The sequence below is a fragment of the Cydia fagiglandana genome, chromosome 2 (genome assembly GCF_963556715.1).
Source record: "Cydia fagiglandana chromosome 2, ilCydFagi1.1, whole genome shotgun sequence".
Classification (NCBI taxonomy): Eukaryota; Metazoa; Arthropoda; class Insecta; order Lepidoptera; family Tortricidae; genus Cydia; species Cydia fagiglandana.
The window spans coordinates 9,788,073-9,805,550 of record NC_085933.1 but is presented as its reverse complement, the minus strand read 5'-3'; the positions used below and the strand labels follow the sequence as shown (position 1 = coordinate 9,805,550).

Genomic DNA, 17,478 nt, shown 5'->3' with positions numbered 1-17,478 from the left:
AATGTGCAACACACAACCTTTTTATATAAATTTACCTTTTTTTACGTTTTATTGTCTATGTTTTTAACCGACTTCCAAATCCCAAAGGAAGAGGTTATCAATTCGGTTGTATGTTTTTTATTTTTTTTATTTTTTATGTTTGTTACTTCATATCTCCGTCATTACTGGACCGATTTTGAAAATTATTTTTTTGATTGAATGTATATGCATACAGATTGGTCCCGTTTCTGTCAAAACCCAGTTCTGATGATGGGTTCCATGAGGAATCGAGGGAACTCCTCAAATGTTAAAGGCATACATATAGTGATTTTTGGGTTTTTATCATCAAATCAAGCATATACATCCAAAAGAGTGACATTTGATGAAGTGGAACTGTAACAGGCTATATTGGTGTTTTGGGTTTTAAGAGCTATGGACTATCAGTGGTACTCAGGGTTCGTGGGTCTGACGCTCTATTGTCACACTACACGTCTGTGATATTCCTAAAAATCTATTTATTAACTAGAATTAATTTTAAACAGGGAGAATGAGAAAGTATTGGGCGCCAGCACGCTGTAAAGCGTACAGAAAGGTGAAAACTAAGATGAGAAAAGAAAACTATTGTTCAAGCTCGAGACAATTAAATATAATATCAATATTTTACACAAAACAGTAGTACAGTAAGGCAGTACAGAAAATAACCTTATGCTATTATTATACTAAGAACACTATGCTATCGGACTGGTTACGCAGTCTCAGTTAAAGTTTATTATGTCTATACACCAATTATGCACTGAGCACTTGAAGTTCATTAAGAGGCCACTATTGCGTGAAGCTAATTAAAGTCTATTGATTAGTAGCACACCTAAATCATGTGTCACGCCAGAGGCGCATAGGTGGCAGCCAAAAGCCGCGGTGACACGTGCTGAAACCGTCAGCCACGTGTCCAAGTGACCGCCTATCTACCACGCCAACGTCGCGATGCGCAACAGGAGTCACGAGCTCGAGAGAGCCAATAACAAATTAGATCTGACCACACCTGAGTCACGTGTCCGTAGCAGAAGCCGGTGAAGCCGAGGCTACGCACTGCCCCAGAGGCGCGCAGGGGAACAGCCAAGAGTCGCGGTGACACGCGGTGATACCGTCAGCCACGTGTCCAGGTGGCTGCCTGCCCGCTTCGCCAACGTCGCGCTGAGCAGCACGAAGCTCCAGCCCAAGGCCCACAGCAACGCCCAACGCCGACACGTGCCCGAAGAAAAAGCCCAGGGTAGGGACCGGCATTAAAGCTAAAGGAAAAAAAAAACCACATATTGAAACCCAAAAAAAAAAAAAAAGGATTGATTCTCCACTGAAATTAACTGGACAATTGCTAAACTAACACACCGTTCTGGCATTTACAGGAAAACCTACAAATTGGCCATGCGGTCATCCGACACACATGGGCAAGGACGGAAAAAAAAAGGTTACATTTCCTACAATAAAATCGCAAATGCTTACCCGGATCTCAAGTGAAGCGATTGATGCTACACTGCTGACATTTATAAAAAAATATTTCTTTAGGAATTATCCTACAGGAATTCAATGTAGGACGCCATATTGCTCTGTTTGCTGTAACAAGGAAATGTAAAATCAGTAAAGACGAACGTTATAAAAAACCGGGCTATATTTCTATAAAGATTTGCGCTGTGGCTTACCTCGCTACAAAAAGTGAAGATGTATTTCCATATTTTACAGGGATGGCTCCCGTACAAAGCGACCAGAGAATATCTGCACCAACTTCCTCACATGGCTGCGGAAATCTCAGTGACTTGATCTCGTTCGACAATCCATTTCCTCTCCTGTCACCTTTTTTTAAACAAAAACCCCGCTCAGAGCCAAGGAATTTTGCCAGGCATTGTAAACGATGTCCCAAACAATATTTGAAAATTATCATATTATAAGACCAACGATACCGAGTACTAATATTTTTGAGGAACCAAACCTAAATATTTCAACCATTAAAGAAAATATTGAATACTAAATAAGAACCATAATGTTTTCTAGACCGACAGCTCGCGACTAAGGGTTCAAGTGTCTCCTTGTGCGGATAGATGGCGCTGAAAACAATCTCGTTCGGCCTGTTTTATTACAATGTCGCTGTGAGTATGGAACTAAAAAAAAAGAAATTGCTTTAGTTACGTTTGAAACGTAACGTTTGCTGATGATGATCAGAACGGAACTCCTCAACGACGCATAGTTCACGGTTTGCGATTTGTCCTCTTCGTTATGTTTGTTAAGCAAGTTCAGTTTTTAATGCACATTTTTGTCAAGCTCGAGTTCTGATGATGGGATCCATGAGGAATCGAGAGAACTCCTCAAATCTTAAAGGCATGCGTATAGAGATTTTTGTATTTACATCAGAAAATTAAGCATTTTCATTAAAAACTGTCTCATTTGATGAAGTGGAACTGCTAATGATGATCAGAACAGAACTCTTCAACGACGCATAGTTCACGTTTCGAGATTTTTCCTCTTCGTTATGTTTGTTAAGCAAGTTAAGTTTTTAATGTACATTTTTGTCAAGCTCGAGTTCTGATGATGGGATCCATAAGGAATCGATGGAACTCCTCAAATATTAAAGGCATGCGTATAGAGATTTTTGTATTTACATCAGAAAATTAAGCATTTTCATTAAAAACTGTCGCATTTGATGAAGTGGAACTGCTGATGATGATCAGAACAGAACTCTTCAACGACGCATAGTTCGCGTTTCGAGATTTTTCCTCTTCGTTATGTTTGTTAAGCAAGTTAAGTTTTTAATGCACATTTTTGTCAAGCTCGAGTTCTGATGATGGGATGTATAAGGAATCGAGGGAACTCCTCAAATATTAAAGGCATGCGTATAGAGATTTTTGTATTTACATCAGAAAATTAAGCATTTTCATTAAAAACTGTCTCATTTGATGAAGTGGAACTGCTGATGATGATCAGAACAGAACTCTTCAACGACGCATAGTTCACGTTTGGCGATTTTTCCTCTTCGTTATGTTTGTTAAGCAAGTTAAGTTTTTAAGCAACATTTTTGTCAAGCTCGAGTTCTGATGATGGGATCCATAAGGAATCGAGGGAACTCCTCAAATATTAAAGGCATACGCATAGATTTTTTTGTATTTTCATCATAAAATCAAGCATTTACATTAAAAACTGTCGCATTTGATGAAATGGAACTGCTGATGATGACCAGAATAGAACTCTTCAACAACGCATAGTACACATTTGGTGATTACGAATTTCGATTTTGACTTGGACTGGGTCCCGGACTCGGACCCAGAACCGGACTCATACCCGGATCCGGTTCGGACCCGGACCCGGACCTGGACTCAAACCCGGGCTCGGACCCGGACTCGGACCCGGACTCAGACCCGGACTCGGACCCGGACCTTGACCCGGAAAACCACTAGGATACCTTAACTAAATAAACCACTATGATTACCTACCATAAAATGTGTAAGTATATAAGTATGATGATGCCAATCTTACTAGCCCCTCCCGCTTAAACCCCCGTACACCGCACCGCATGGGCCGTTAAGTGGGTTAGGTTAGGTTTGAACTGCGATCCTCACAGAACTGAACTGCTATCAGAGAAGTGGGTTAGGTTAGGCTAGAACTACGACCCTTACAGAAGCGAAATGCTAGTAAAAAAGTGGGTGGTTTTACCTCCTTTTCTACATAGTGTACCATCTACAATAATCTTTCACCGGCCCCCATAGAAGTCGGTTTTTTTTTCTTAAAAATTATTTGATACCTTTTGTCTTTTTATTACTGACAAATTACATTTTGTTTTACCATTGAAAATCCAGTGCCTTCTTATTTTACAGTCATCTATAAAAATGTATTGTAAAACACATATTGTACTTCTTAAACAATAAAATTTTTGTTTAACAACTTTTGAAAATTATGAATACTTGAGACGTCCTATTTTTAGGGTTCCGTACCCAAGGGGTAAAACGGGACCCTATTATAGTAGTGTACCCTATGATGGGCGTGGAACCAGTAATGGGACAAAAAACCACAAATCCTGTAAAATAAGTGTCTAAAAGTAGAAAGTTATAAACACTGCCTGTATATTATCATAAATAAGAGTCCTAGAGCTGTTTCAGTTTGAATTTTTATTAAATTTGGTTGTTTTTTAAGAAATTGGCGTCAACCCAAAAGTTGTCGTGTCACTGAAAAAAAAATACCACTACGAATTCTTAACAACTTCGCTAAGAGAGGTGAGTTAATTTATTAAATTTTAATTAATTAATACTTGATGAAAACTAAAATGTGTTTTGTTAATTGCATTTACCATGACATAAGGTATTCAACATACTATGTTGTGAGTCCACAGATGTAAAAAAATAGTGGTATTTGGCCCAATCCCATTATAGGAGCTGTAAAACTGCATACCTCCTATAATGGGAAATTTACATAATGATGCTTGCCATGCCATCATTTCATGTTTAAACAATACAGAAGTAAAATGTAGTTACGAAATATGTCAACCAGGAGGTATGCTCGGACTTCGGATAAATTAATATCGTTTTTTAGTGTGGGTCAAATCTTGGTAGCCGAGTTTGAGCCACTTTCCCGTTTTCCGATTGAGTTGAAATTTTGTATTCGTAATTAAATATGCAAATCGGATGATAATGCAATATTATGATAACATGGACCAGATCTGATGACCTATTTCAATATTTTATACTGATAGAGCAGTGTCCATTACTGGGGGGCCCATTACTGGAGCTTTGGTGTCCATGACTGGAGAAAAATAGCATAGTTTTAATTTGTTAAGTATGTGGAAACTCATTGCAGTATCTTTGATACAACACGCTTGAAACATGAAAGACGGGTAGGACTTTCATCTTTCAATACGCTAAGCGGTAGACCATTCACATGTATTAGGGAAATATCACAAATACTCCAAATTCCCTCTTAAATGTCCCATGACTGGTGCTGTTACTATACTAAGACTTCGTTGTCCGTCCGTCCGTCCGTCCGTCCGTCTGTCACCAGGCTGTATCTCACGAACCGTGATAGCTAGACAGTTGAAATTTTTACAGATCATGTATTTCTGTTGCCGCTATAACAACAAATACTAAAAACAGAATAAAATAAAGATTTAAATGGGGCTCCCATACAACAAACGTGATTTTTGACCACAGTTAAGTAACGTCGGGAGTGGTCAGTACTTGGATGGGTGACCGTTTCTTTTTTTGCTTTTTTTGGTGTTTTTTTGCATTATGGTACGGAACCCTTAGTGCGCGAGTCCGACTCGCACTTACCCGGTTTCTAATTTATACAAAATAAATATCATCTTCAATGTACTCTAACTTAATTGTTATTGACGTTACTTGTCAGACAAAAATTTGCAATACATTAGTCTTAGAATAAACTTTAAAGTGTACTAAAATACACAAGTTATTTTTAAAAGTCGCTGAATAAATATTGCTCGGTTTGAGGAGTACAGCCTACAGTTTAATTTATTGCTCCTGTTACAGGCCACACCCGGTACACATTGTGTAATTTCGCTATTAAGTATATAAACAATACGTTTCGACTCAGCGTGAGTAAGAATTCGTTACTAACTAGGATCATAAAGTCAGCAGCAGAAGTTGCTAAGCGGTTGAGGTGTTCAAAATGATCTACATAGACGTGACTATAGTTTTATATTAACACCTCGCCTGCTCAATAACTTCTGCTGCTGACTGTACATAGGTACACAGAAAAACAAATGTTGCCTCTTCTGTTTCCGAAAGTACTCATATTACCTAATGAAGCCCCCGGTGTGTATACTGTATAAATAGTTATTACATGCACCAAGAATGTGGGTGTTTGTTTGACCATCTATTGGAAACAATAAAATAAAGTGATAAAAAATACCTATATTATAATTCATTATACGAGTATTGTATTCTGTAGTAGTTACACAAATAAATTTACATAGGTAAAAAACGCTTCATAAAATAATTGCAAGCCAGATTAGATAAGTAGAGTTCTAGATTATATGTAAGTTTGGTATGAATAAGACGTATGTCACCGTAAATACCCATTATTATTGAATACGCGTTTTTCCCATAGTACGTAAAAAACTAATTTTTACTTATTGTCCAAAAATTATTTAAGTGATAACTACTTTTTACTAGACGATGCACATAACACAAAAAACAGACAGACACAAGAAAACAGCCAAACACGGACAGACAGACGAATAGTTCTGATTAAGGATGATTACCATAAGCTTGATATGATCAAATGACCTGATCCGGAATGTTTTAAATACGATACGGATTATTAAGCGGGCAACAAAATTAGGACAACAAATTGCAAACGGTCCGATCTCTGTTTGCATGCTAATTACAAACTGAAGAAATATTTACATTCAATTTAACAGTAAAATCACTAACAGCTAGGCTGCTGGCTGCTGTAACAAAAGCCGATACGATAACAAATATGCTTTTTAGGGAAAAATATATACAATTCCGAATAGATCGGGGATTTGTTAAGCTTTATATTTTTTATCAGCTTACTTTATTTTCAATTAAGTCTGCTTTGTATTTACTTTCGCATTATATGAGCAGAGTTTGTTTAGGTGACCGTGCCGTATTAATGAAAAACATACAATGTAAGTACCTACAATGTTTATGGTCCTCGCGAGTATTTTGCCGACTTGGGCTGAGCAACTTTACGACTCGGCCTTATTTTAACTTTAAGCCTATCTTCGGTCGGACCCCATCTTAAGCACTTTTTGCGTTGCATCCTTAAGGAGCTCGACTTAACTTTTGGCAACCTAAAACCAACAATTTGCGCAGGCACTCGCCTTTTCAAAGCGACTGCATGCCATCTGACATTCCAAGGTGGTACATTCCAAGTACCAACCGGCTTCTAACTAGGCCATGTTGGGATTGGTCCAGTTTCCTCACATTTTGAAACATTTTAATAAGTACAGCCCGTACTCTCCTATACCAAATACGCAGCAACTGATATGTTAACCTACGGTTCAGTGATAGCTATGGTAATTATGAATACAATTACGGCAATTATATTATTAACTAATTAATAGACATCGTAACTTTTACAGCATTTTTGATGCAGCGGAGTGGTGTTAACGGAATTGGTATAATTCCAACGGAAATGGTAAATTAAGGTTAATATTAACGTAATTAATGCTAATTAATCATTAGGGTTGAAATTGTTTATACCGATTCCGATAACACCACTCCGCTGCACCAAAAATGCTGTAAAAGTTACGATGGCTGCTAATTAATAATAAAACTCCCGATTTGATTTCACCAAAATCTATTTTACTACTGAAATTTTGCCTTAAGATTGTAAATTACCTAATATTTTAATTCACACAGAATATACCACGAGACATGGCAGGTCAAGGCTAAAAATATCCAGATCGTATATTCAGTCTGGTCGGCCTGGAATAATCGAAGTGTTCGCTCCTCCGAGGGCGCCGAGGCTGTATTCATGTTCATAAGCGAACTTTAGTTTCAGGCAAATCGTCTGTGCTCTGAAAGCAATGGGAACAAGACACAGTCGATTTTCTTGAGTGTTGAGTACCTACAAAGCGTAGGTTAGTCCAAAGCTCAGGCGGACTAGTACAGGAGTGGCGTGACACTATCTCGCCCGCGAGATATACCCGTCCCTCTTTAATTAATACAGTTAGGAAAACACGAGTAGTCCGCGTGCGAGATACTCTAGAGCCTACAGGTCTAGAGTAACTATGACCTCGATATACATAAAAACTACGCGCGTCTAACTTCATGTGAGCGTTAGACTCGCCTGTGCTCAGTAAGCAAGGGGGATAAAAGTCCTAGGGAGGCTAATTCAAACATCGAAGTGATAATATCTGAATGATGTAATTTTTTTATCATTCGCATCGGCGAATATCATATTATATTATTTTTTTATATGTATCGACATATAAGAACAATACTTACGGGCAAAATGCACGTGCGAGTGATAATTAAATGACATCACTTAGATATCATTTTGATGTCAAAGTGTAGGTACGAATTGGCCCTCGGGCCAATATATACTCGGCACCGCACAGCCAGAGAACGTTATTGCTGACGCGGTATCGCGTTCACGCACGTACAATCCTAAGCATTTATTGTGCCTAAAGCAAATTTGCTTGCGGGTCGCAATATCCAAGTGAACGGACCCAGGGGTGCCGTAATGAACGTTTTTCTCTGTATTCCGAGAAGTCAATTTACTAAAGGTGTAATAAAGGCTAACGGTTTAGTAGCCTCTGCTGCGATGCCTCCTCTTAGCACTAAAATTTTATTGTCGCATAATGTAATCAAATTGTGCACGTGTGAGGGGTAGTTGAGCTAAATAAGTCTTTACGACATAATCCTAAGGTTTACAGAGAATCGATACCGATGGTAATAATTCTACCCATTAGGCGAAATAAATTGTTTTGACAGTCGTTTGTTTTATGGTCGGAACAATGGTTTTGTTGGATATAAAGTTACCGCGCGCGTATAAAAACGGCATAAGATTGAGATAGCCGGGAAGCTAATAAATTTCGTAACAACTTTTAAACCCACACAAGTGAATGATTTAATACAGGAGGAAGCTACAAAAGATGATCTTTATCGTTTTATGTCTAAACCTCTTGGGACAATTTATGTCTGAATATTACCTCTCCTTAGCGCCTGTAAAACAAAGTTTAAAATGTTTTACGCCGGTGCTTAAACCAGGCCGCGTAGCCAAGATGCCGATCGCTTACGCTCCGTAGCGATCGAAACGCAACTGTCACTGTCCCACTAATATGGAAGAGTGATAGAGAGACATAATGCTTTTCGTTGTCGAAGCGATAGCGATTGTGACCTTGGCTAGGCCGGCTGGTCCGGCCATCTATGTCATAACACATTTATTACTTAGAAAATTATTTGTATCAAGCCCATAGTTATTTCACAATGATGTTTACTTTGCTTTTATTATGCGTTACGTTAACTAGCACGTAAGCAAATATATATATGCCAAAGCTGTTTATTTTAGGAAATTGAACCGAAGTTTTTTTAATAATTTAATTTAATAATTTATTTATTTCATGAACAAACTTAAACAAATTGAATTCTTAAAATTAAATCAACATGAGCATAGTTAACCTTTTGTGGACTGTTTTTATTTAACTTCATCTAATTCCGATGCTAATAATGCAAATAGTGTGCCACATAATAAGAATATTAAATCTAACAACTTTATTTGACATGAGATATTTACATTATAAGATTTATAAGTATATATTAATATGTTATAAATAAATTGGTTTACTCACATTATTCACTCACGACAAGTTTGACCGTACGTGATGATTTTTTGAAGTTTTATATTTGACCTACTGCCGTATTCGAACATCAAGATATTCACAACGACACATACTAGATCCATTCTAGATACGTTATAGTTTAGATAACAACTAGTTCTCTTTTGCAGCGCAATTCGGGCAACCAATGTCACTTTTACGTTAGATAGAGTAAGATATCTATTAAATGTGAATTAGATCTCTAAGTCATATCCTGTGGAAATCGTCCAAGAGTATCTCCAGAATCGCGCAAATGTCAAATTTGACAGGTTAGATCTTACACATATCGTTATCGTATCTTGGTGATGTCTAAAAGATGTCTAATAGATGTATATTTCAAAACCCGAATCGGGCCCCGTGGAATTGGAATCCTGCCACTACAAAGATAGTGCGTTATTTAAATGCTAGGCGTATGGCGAGACGGGTCTTAATATGGGCGCGATCTAGTTGTGTATGCGTAAAGGTTTGCAGTTTGGCGGGGATTCAGTTTCCGTAGCTCGGGGTATCCAAATATGGGCGTCGATGTTTCATATTGGTTACGTGAGCATTGTAATACATAAAAGCTGAATAATATGCTTAATAATCTACTTATTTGTTTATTTTATCAATATGCAAAAAAGGGTAATGTTGTTTTTCGCAGCGAGTGTTAATTTTAAGTCCTGAGTAGTGAGTTAGTGCAATAATTTAGGTACATATGTAATGTCATAGCGAGCGTAGCGGACCGCTGAAATTAGAGACTAAAATAGTTATTTGTTTTACAAGGGGGCAAAGTTGTTGTTTAACCGCTCGTGCTAATATTGATACCCGAGCAAGCGAAAAATGGAATCTTGAGCGTTGCGAGGGTTTCAAAGCACGAGGGTTAAACTAAATTTGCCCCCGAGTGAAACACAAAAATTTTCACCACACCAACCCGAAGCAAATTTTAAATGTAAAATATCAAACAAAACCAGCAAACATAAGCAACTAACTCAAAATTTGCATTTGATTACTTCGTCTCACATGTGAATAAAATGCAACTTTGCTATCAGTTTTCGAAGTGCAAAATAAGCCTTTCCGAGCTGGTGTGGTGAAAAGTTTATTCTCTTAGTTAATCAGGTACAGGTGGTTTTATAGAGATATACAATAATTTAAACATAAACGCGAAGCAATAGTAGGTATGTACCTAAATAAGGATATCGTGATCGTACTGATTCCGTCACGATTAATCTCAATTTATTAGGGCAATACCCTTCAAAGGGCGTTGCATCGCAAACAATTTCCGTGACTCCGCGGGGAATTATATGGGAGGGCAATATTTTCTCTTTACAATGACAGTACAACAAGGCAACGCTTTCAGGCAATGACTTGTGCCGGGGGTGAAATAAATATTTGCGTATCGCAGCGCGGCGCCGCCCGCGCTCGCGCCGGCAGCCGCTGCGTCTCTAGCGGGCGTCACGCGATCTCCCAGCTCAATGAAAGAACTTTATTCTTCCTTAAATACCCCCTATATCTACGATCGATGCTTTTTCTGTAAATTACGGGCACACACCACGCCCAGATCCAATCTACTCTGTAATTTTAAACCTGCTTCATGTGAAATAGTGATAGAACGAACGAAATAGCCGGGAATTAGTAGCGTTATCAGAACTAGTACTGTTAAGTACGGGGGAAAAGTAGTAAACGGGAGGCGAGTAACTACAGGTTTTAATACTTGCAATAACTACTTGAGTAAGTGATTTCCCTCAAGAAAGTTGTTCAGATAAGAAGTGACGTAGACTATTTAAAATATTGAGTAAGTAACAAATTTGCGAGCGATCGGCGTGATTCGCAACTTTTCGCGCAAGTTAGCCGCAACTTGCTGAAACTTTTCAGCCGTGTTTCCGAACGTTATCGCCCGTAGAAGTAACAAGCCGAGATAAATGAAGTTTAGTTGCTCTTAATTTAATGGTTGGCCGGAAGTTTTGGGGACGTGACCGGATGAGAGGGGCCGCTCCTTCCGTACAATTATTATCCAATTATTAATAATAACCAGTCATGTGGGGCACTTGGTAACTTCTTGGGAGGGTAGGTACGCGTCTAACACTTTTGTTGTTACCCGACCGCCGAAGGAAGGTTATTTTATAGAAATTATGTTTTTTGAATAAAGGAGCCATTATAAGTACAGATAAACTTAAGGCTAATTCTGTTATAAGCCCAACAACCTATACGGGTTAACGGATTAAGATAACGGGTGCCCAGATTCTGAATTAACTATTTGTTAAGGTATTTATTAATGCACGTAAGATGCACTACGAGCAGTGTCAAGGTGTTATCATAATAAGATCAAAACTATAACAGATTGCTTACTTAGAGTCAGTCTAATGGTTTATTTAAATTAATGACAAATTAAAGTATCATCTGTTGGCGCCGAAATATATGTTTGAAAATTGTTTGACAGTTTTATTTTACTCTTAGTAATTTGGTATGAATGCTATTTATGTACTGCGGAGCGACATAATAGTGCAAGTAAATTAGGTATTGTCAAAATTATACTAAAAGCAATGTTTCAATAGAAAAATCAGTTAAGATTACATTGCAAAATAAACATTTTCAAAGTGTTCTCATGTTAAGCACGTAACACAATACAATACAAATACTCTTTTACTATACGTTAATAACAGAAAACAGAAACACAAGCATAGGTAAACAACAGGCGGTCTTATTGCTAAAAACGTAATTATAATTAACTAATAATATGTGTGATTTCTTAGCTCACTATAACTACCATTATAGTCCACTTAATTTGAAATACCCACATCAGTCATCAGTCATTAAGATTTTACTTAGACCAGCTATCTCTGAGGAGATACCTATTATAGTATCTACTTATTTGCAAATATTTGCCTTTTACCCTGAAAGGAAGCAAGGATCATGCAATTTATACAAATAAACTTATTTATAACTTAGAAACACCTTAAATGCTGGTAGTGCCTAAGTAACTATAAATATGTGATACGAAACTAGTATTTTATATGTCTACACCAGCCTACTCTATTATTTATTTCATGTAATAAAACTTCATAAATTAATCTCCACGAAAATAAACGAATGTTTGAAGATAGTCATAAATATCGATTCAAAAAGATGCGTAACGTTTAAAAGCCCTTTGGCAAATTTATCTTGCCGCATTCGTTTAAATCCGAAAGTACATTAGAAAAGCGAGACCACAAATAGTCATCAATAATAAAAGAGTAGCTTACGTTTCCTTTATTGAACGGTTGGAGGTATTTTGTTCCCTCGTGTTTCACTTACAATGTTACGGGCTTCTAAATAATTGTTGTATTTATATGTAGGAACTTGTGAGTGAGACGAGGCGTGGGCACTAAAAGCTCGCGCCGCTAAGCCGGTTCAGGTGAACGAAAGGGTTGAAAACAATAACAATTCGCACATATACTCGTACTTGTCACATTGTCTCACCGCTTTACATCTGGATCTTCCTGTGTGAGACACGTGTAAGCGTAACAAGAGAAACTGATAAAGAACAGAATAAAAATCGTACTGCGAACGAAGTTGTCGTTAAAATTTCAAGTACCTAAACAATAAACACTATTAACCTCTAGACTTAGTGTGAGCGTTAGTGATTTCTCGGGATTTATGGTTAAATCTAAAGTGGCATTCGTCAAAGTTATAAATAAATTATGTCCAGAGTATTGCAGTAATTATCTACTGATGCAGCGGGTACGCTTTCGCTATTAGACAGTATTTATTGACAGCTCGCATCAAGAAACTTCAAGTACTAGTTACGTACCGAGAAACAAGTTAGCTAGTCTCGTTCGGGTTGTTAAAGCGCTCTAGTGGCTTAAGTTAAAGTCAGTAGTTTTATCGGGGAACCAGCTGCATATTTTAATTTGATTTCAACTAAAAACGCGATAAATATTCCGAAGGCTATAAAAAATTAAAATCAGTAAATCTGACACAGTAAGATTTCTTTAACCAAAAACATCACTTTTGACACTGACAGATCAGATCCATAACCAAACCAGATCTAATTCATAACCTGTTATTAAAATCAGAATATGTCCGTACCTAAGTCAGATATGGATTTCAATATAAACCTCGGAAACGAAAAAGTAGTAGTTGTTGTCGTAAGTAAAAGGCGCAGAGGCCAATAAATAAAAATACCTAAGTGAAAATATAATTTTGGATTGAATTTTTGATTTTGGAATAAAAACCTAAAGCATAGATTATGGAGTTGTAAAATACCTCGGGGCGAGCTACGGGACAATCTAATGACAAACCATCCATTCAGAGATTGTAGAGCATCTTCATAAAACGGACATAGAATAAACGGATACAAATGGTAAGAAATTTGTTAGGATTCCGACTGAGAAGTCAATTTGATTCATTTTTGCAAGGTATACGAATTTTTTTTTCATAATAATATTTTTACCTTAGAATTCTTCATTTTCTATGACTGGTGGCCGATGCTCACGTTATGCTTTCTATAGAAAACGAAGTGTCGGATGCCTCGGCCCGGCCCCGGGCCGTTCTAACATGAGACATCCTCAATAATATACGACTCAACCCTTATACCCTGGCGGGTGCTGTGCTTCTGCGTGCGTCCCATGACACGGGCAAGGGCAGCATCCGCTTGGTGTACCCCTTGCCCTTACTTCATTAAAGTGTCAAACCCATTCTACGTGTTGGCTTCCTAAAGGCCCGGAACACCATTGTTCCGTGATGGGAAAGACATACGACAACTCTCTCTAAGTTCTAAGTTCGTTGTATGTATTTAATTCTATATAAAAATAAATCTTACTTTTTCTTTTTTATTTTTTTTTTCTTATTAAAATTGGCTGTGTACTTTTATATAAAGCATGCATCTTGTTACTGTAAATGGAAAATAAAATTAGCAACAGGCATGATTTTTCGAAGATGATGTTAATCGATTCTATTACCAGGTTGCAGTCTGAAGCTTATGAAAAAAAGGTTTTCTTTTTTGTTGCTATAAAAATGCATTTAAGTGTATGTATAGGTACATAATTGTTATCGTTGCTATAATTTATTCTTGTTATTCTATTTACAAATAATATAAAAATGTGTAATTGGGGCGGTAAACATTTTACAAAAATGTAACAAGATAATTGCGGACTTCATTTTTTGCATTCATTTGTGTTGTTGAACGTGTACACTGAACAAACATAATAAAATATTTTTATGCATGTTGCTAATTCTAGACAAAAGGCTTCCCTTTGTAGAAAAATATAAAAGTCCAGTTATGATTATGAATAAACCAATATTGATTACTAAATACATCTACTGTCATGTGTTAACAATAAGCTCAAAGATACATAGTTGCATACTTCAATTTATTATTTATTAAATATAACACTCGCAAAAATATACTTAAAACAATTGCTGGTAAGTAATGCACCTTTTCCAAATAAATTCTAAAAAAAATCACTTCCAAATATCGAGGACGTCCAAGAATCACTCATAATAATCGTATCACATTTGAGTGCATTTTCGAAACTACCCGATATTCGGAAGTGATCCAAAATAATCCAAATATACCTTGTTACAGAAATAATTTATTTAATTTATGTAAGTCATATTTATCTATCTCATTTTATTGTTTATTTTGGAAAATATAAAAAGAAAGAACCACTCAGCAACGAGTTAATCTGCAGGGAGATTGTACCCAGGTGTGCTAAGTGACACATAGTAAAAGTAAGTAGTTTCGTAATAAAATCAACGAAGGTTTCCAGTGTTAAAGTACTGGTAAGCTGGCGTATCAATAAGGTTCATTGTACCAATGGGAATATGATTACCTACAGTTTTTTTTTCACCACAACTCGGAGAGGCTTTTTTTATTCTTCAAAAATAGATTGTATAAAATCGCGGAAGAGGAAAGAATTTCTGATATTATTCGAATACCTATGATTGATTTAAATATATGCATAAATTTAAAAATAAAAAAGGCATTCTATCGAGGCAGTATAAATAATCAACTTACTCTCCTGTACGCTTCGTTGGTAAAGTACCCCTTATAAACCTTTGTATACTTAGTGGAAATAATGCTAAACTAAATGGTAAAATAGTATTTGTCTTTTATATTCTTGTATCAGGTAGGTATGTGATTTATATGTGGAGCGCAAGCAAGCTGTGTGTGGTTTAATAATAAATGACCTCGCTCTCAAAGGACATTACGAGACTGATAAGAGATAAAATTGTATTCACTTCGTACCTCTTAAATAAAACGAACTGCTTAATCCGATTATAAATAATAAGTAGGTATATTACGTTGTCTTCATATTGACCGTTTTTGTTGCTAGGGTGACTGTTATGGCAGGCGTGGCTCACTCCGCGATTTCGTCGCTTTGCTACAGGTAGCTAAAAGTACATACATCCGTTCGACCCCAATTTTGGGGTTTGCCATAAGCCGCGCGTGGCGCTGTCGCCACCTAGTAGCCATATCTGTGCTGATCGTGACAGACGTTTTGTTAGAGAGTGAGTCTTCTGTAAGCTAGTACTATTATTTATTCTGTGGTTATGGTTATTGGCCACTACATAGTAATTGGTCACTCTTAACAAAAAGGCTGCAATTGGCTTGTTTTGTTTCTGATTTGTTAGGAGTGGCCAATATCTATTGCAGTCATCCTAGTTCTGCATTAAGTACGGTAAGTTAAGATGTTTAAGATATATAAGAGTAGAAACAGGTATAAAGGAAATATCCAAAAAAAATATAAAGTCAAAAGTAGTAGGTAAGCGAAATTTGTAATGTAAAATCGCTGTGACTGCGAGGTAATATTATCTTATTAACTTCCAGTCAAGCTAATTGCTGTTTGACGCTATTAAATATTTATCGTCCAAAATCACTGCCTAATTGTCTATTCGAACCTGCACGCAAATCAATTCAAAGCCAATATGAAGTAACAACTCAAAACTTTGCATCATTATATTATTAATTTACCACTCTTGTGGATAAATGCCAATACTACCTCAGTTTTTCAAGAATAAAGTAAGTTTTTACGAGGATTTGGCGATAAAACAGCTTAACATTTCAGCGTATTGTCTATTTAAACACACATTTTTTTGGCTTGACCTTTCTCGGTTACCTATTTTTTTACAATACAGATTGTATGTTTTCATGCGGGCTTATTGAAAACATCGTGATATTTAAAATCTTTTTGAAAACATTTTTATGAAATAGGTACATATTTTTATCAGGCAGATTCCGGCTCGCGAGACTGTTGGATTTCGTTTTATGCAATAACAATTTGTACATTTTCAACTGAATTTAGTTTCTTTCTTTCTTGAATTATAACGAACTTTAAAAAAAAAACGATTAAAGGCTCTACATATTAGGTACTTATCAATTCTTCGGTTTGTTTCTATGTTCAGCTAATATTCGGATACTGTTGTACTGATTTCAAAAATTCTTTGTTTAATTTGAAAGGGTACATTATATTTTGCAGTTGGTTCCTTTGACATTGTCAGGATATGATGATGAAATCGTGAGAACTCTTCAAATTCAAAGGCACTTGTATATTTAGCAAGAAACATTATAAATGAATAAGTTACAATATTAACTATCATATAAACTAAATTACGTATATATTGATTTTGGTTCCTATGATGTAGACTCTTGTATTTGCTTTTGGAAAGCGTCATTTTGTAAAGTGGAACTGCTGTTTGGAAGTCGGTTCATTTATTATTTAGTTATTCGTAAAATAATTTTATAGCAAATAAATTTACTCATCTTCTCATAAGTACGTCTCTAGCTTATAAAAGAAAAGAAAATACTTAAAACCTTGAAATGTGAATATTTAGGCAGTACTTATCACATTATAAAAGAGGTAAAATAATTTCTTACGCCTACCAACGGCGTTGTCTTTCCAAAGTTCATTCGCTTACTTAAAAACGTAGTATTCTGTTGAATAAAATCTTCTGAAATACAAAACGAAGGTAGGCGGTTATTCGTTTCAATATATCATTTATATTACGGACTATTGGTGTACGATGGACATGGTTATCAACTTGACAGAGCCACTGATACTTAAACCCATGTATTTGAAAGAGACAGACACAGTCAACATTGCGTTAATACGTTGATAACCTCAACCATGATGTTATACAAATGTTACCGAAGCATAATTAATATAGGTACATAGTAGGTACTTGGTTGATTGAAGTATACA

General features: G+C 36.4%; 1 protein-coding gene and 1 long non-coding RNA gene across 2 annotated transcripts in view; both read right to left on the bottom strand.

Annotated features, from left to right (window-relative positions):
• Positions 1-17,478, bottom strand: part of LOC134675772 (uncharacterized) — a 95,988-nt gene that overhangs the window by 59,042 nt on the left and 19,468 nt on the right. The window lies entirely within an intron of this gene.
• The window catches only part of LOC134675749 (lachesin-like), a 31,913-nt gene that overhangs the window by 11,012 nt on the left and 3,423 nt on the right, over positions 1-17,478 (bottom strand). The gene's annotated exons all lie outside the window — the stretch shown is intronic.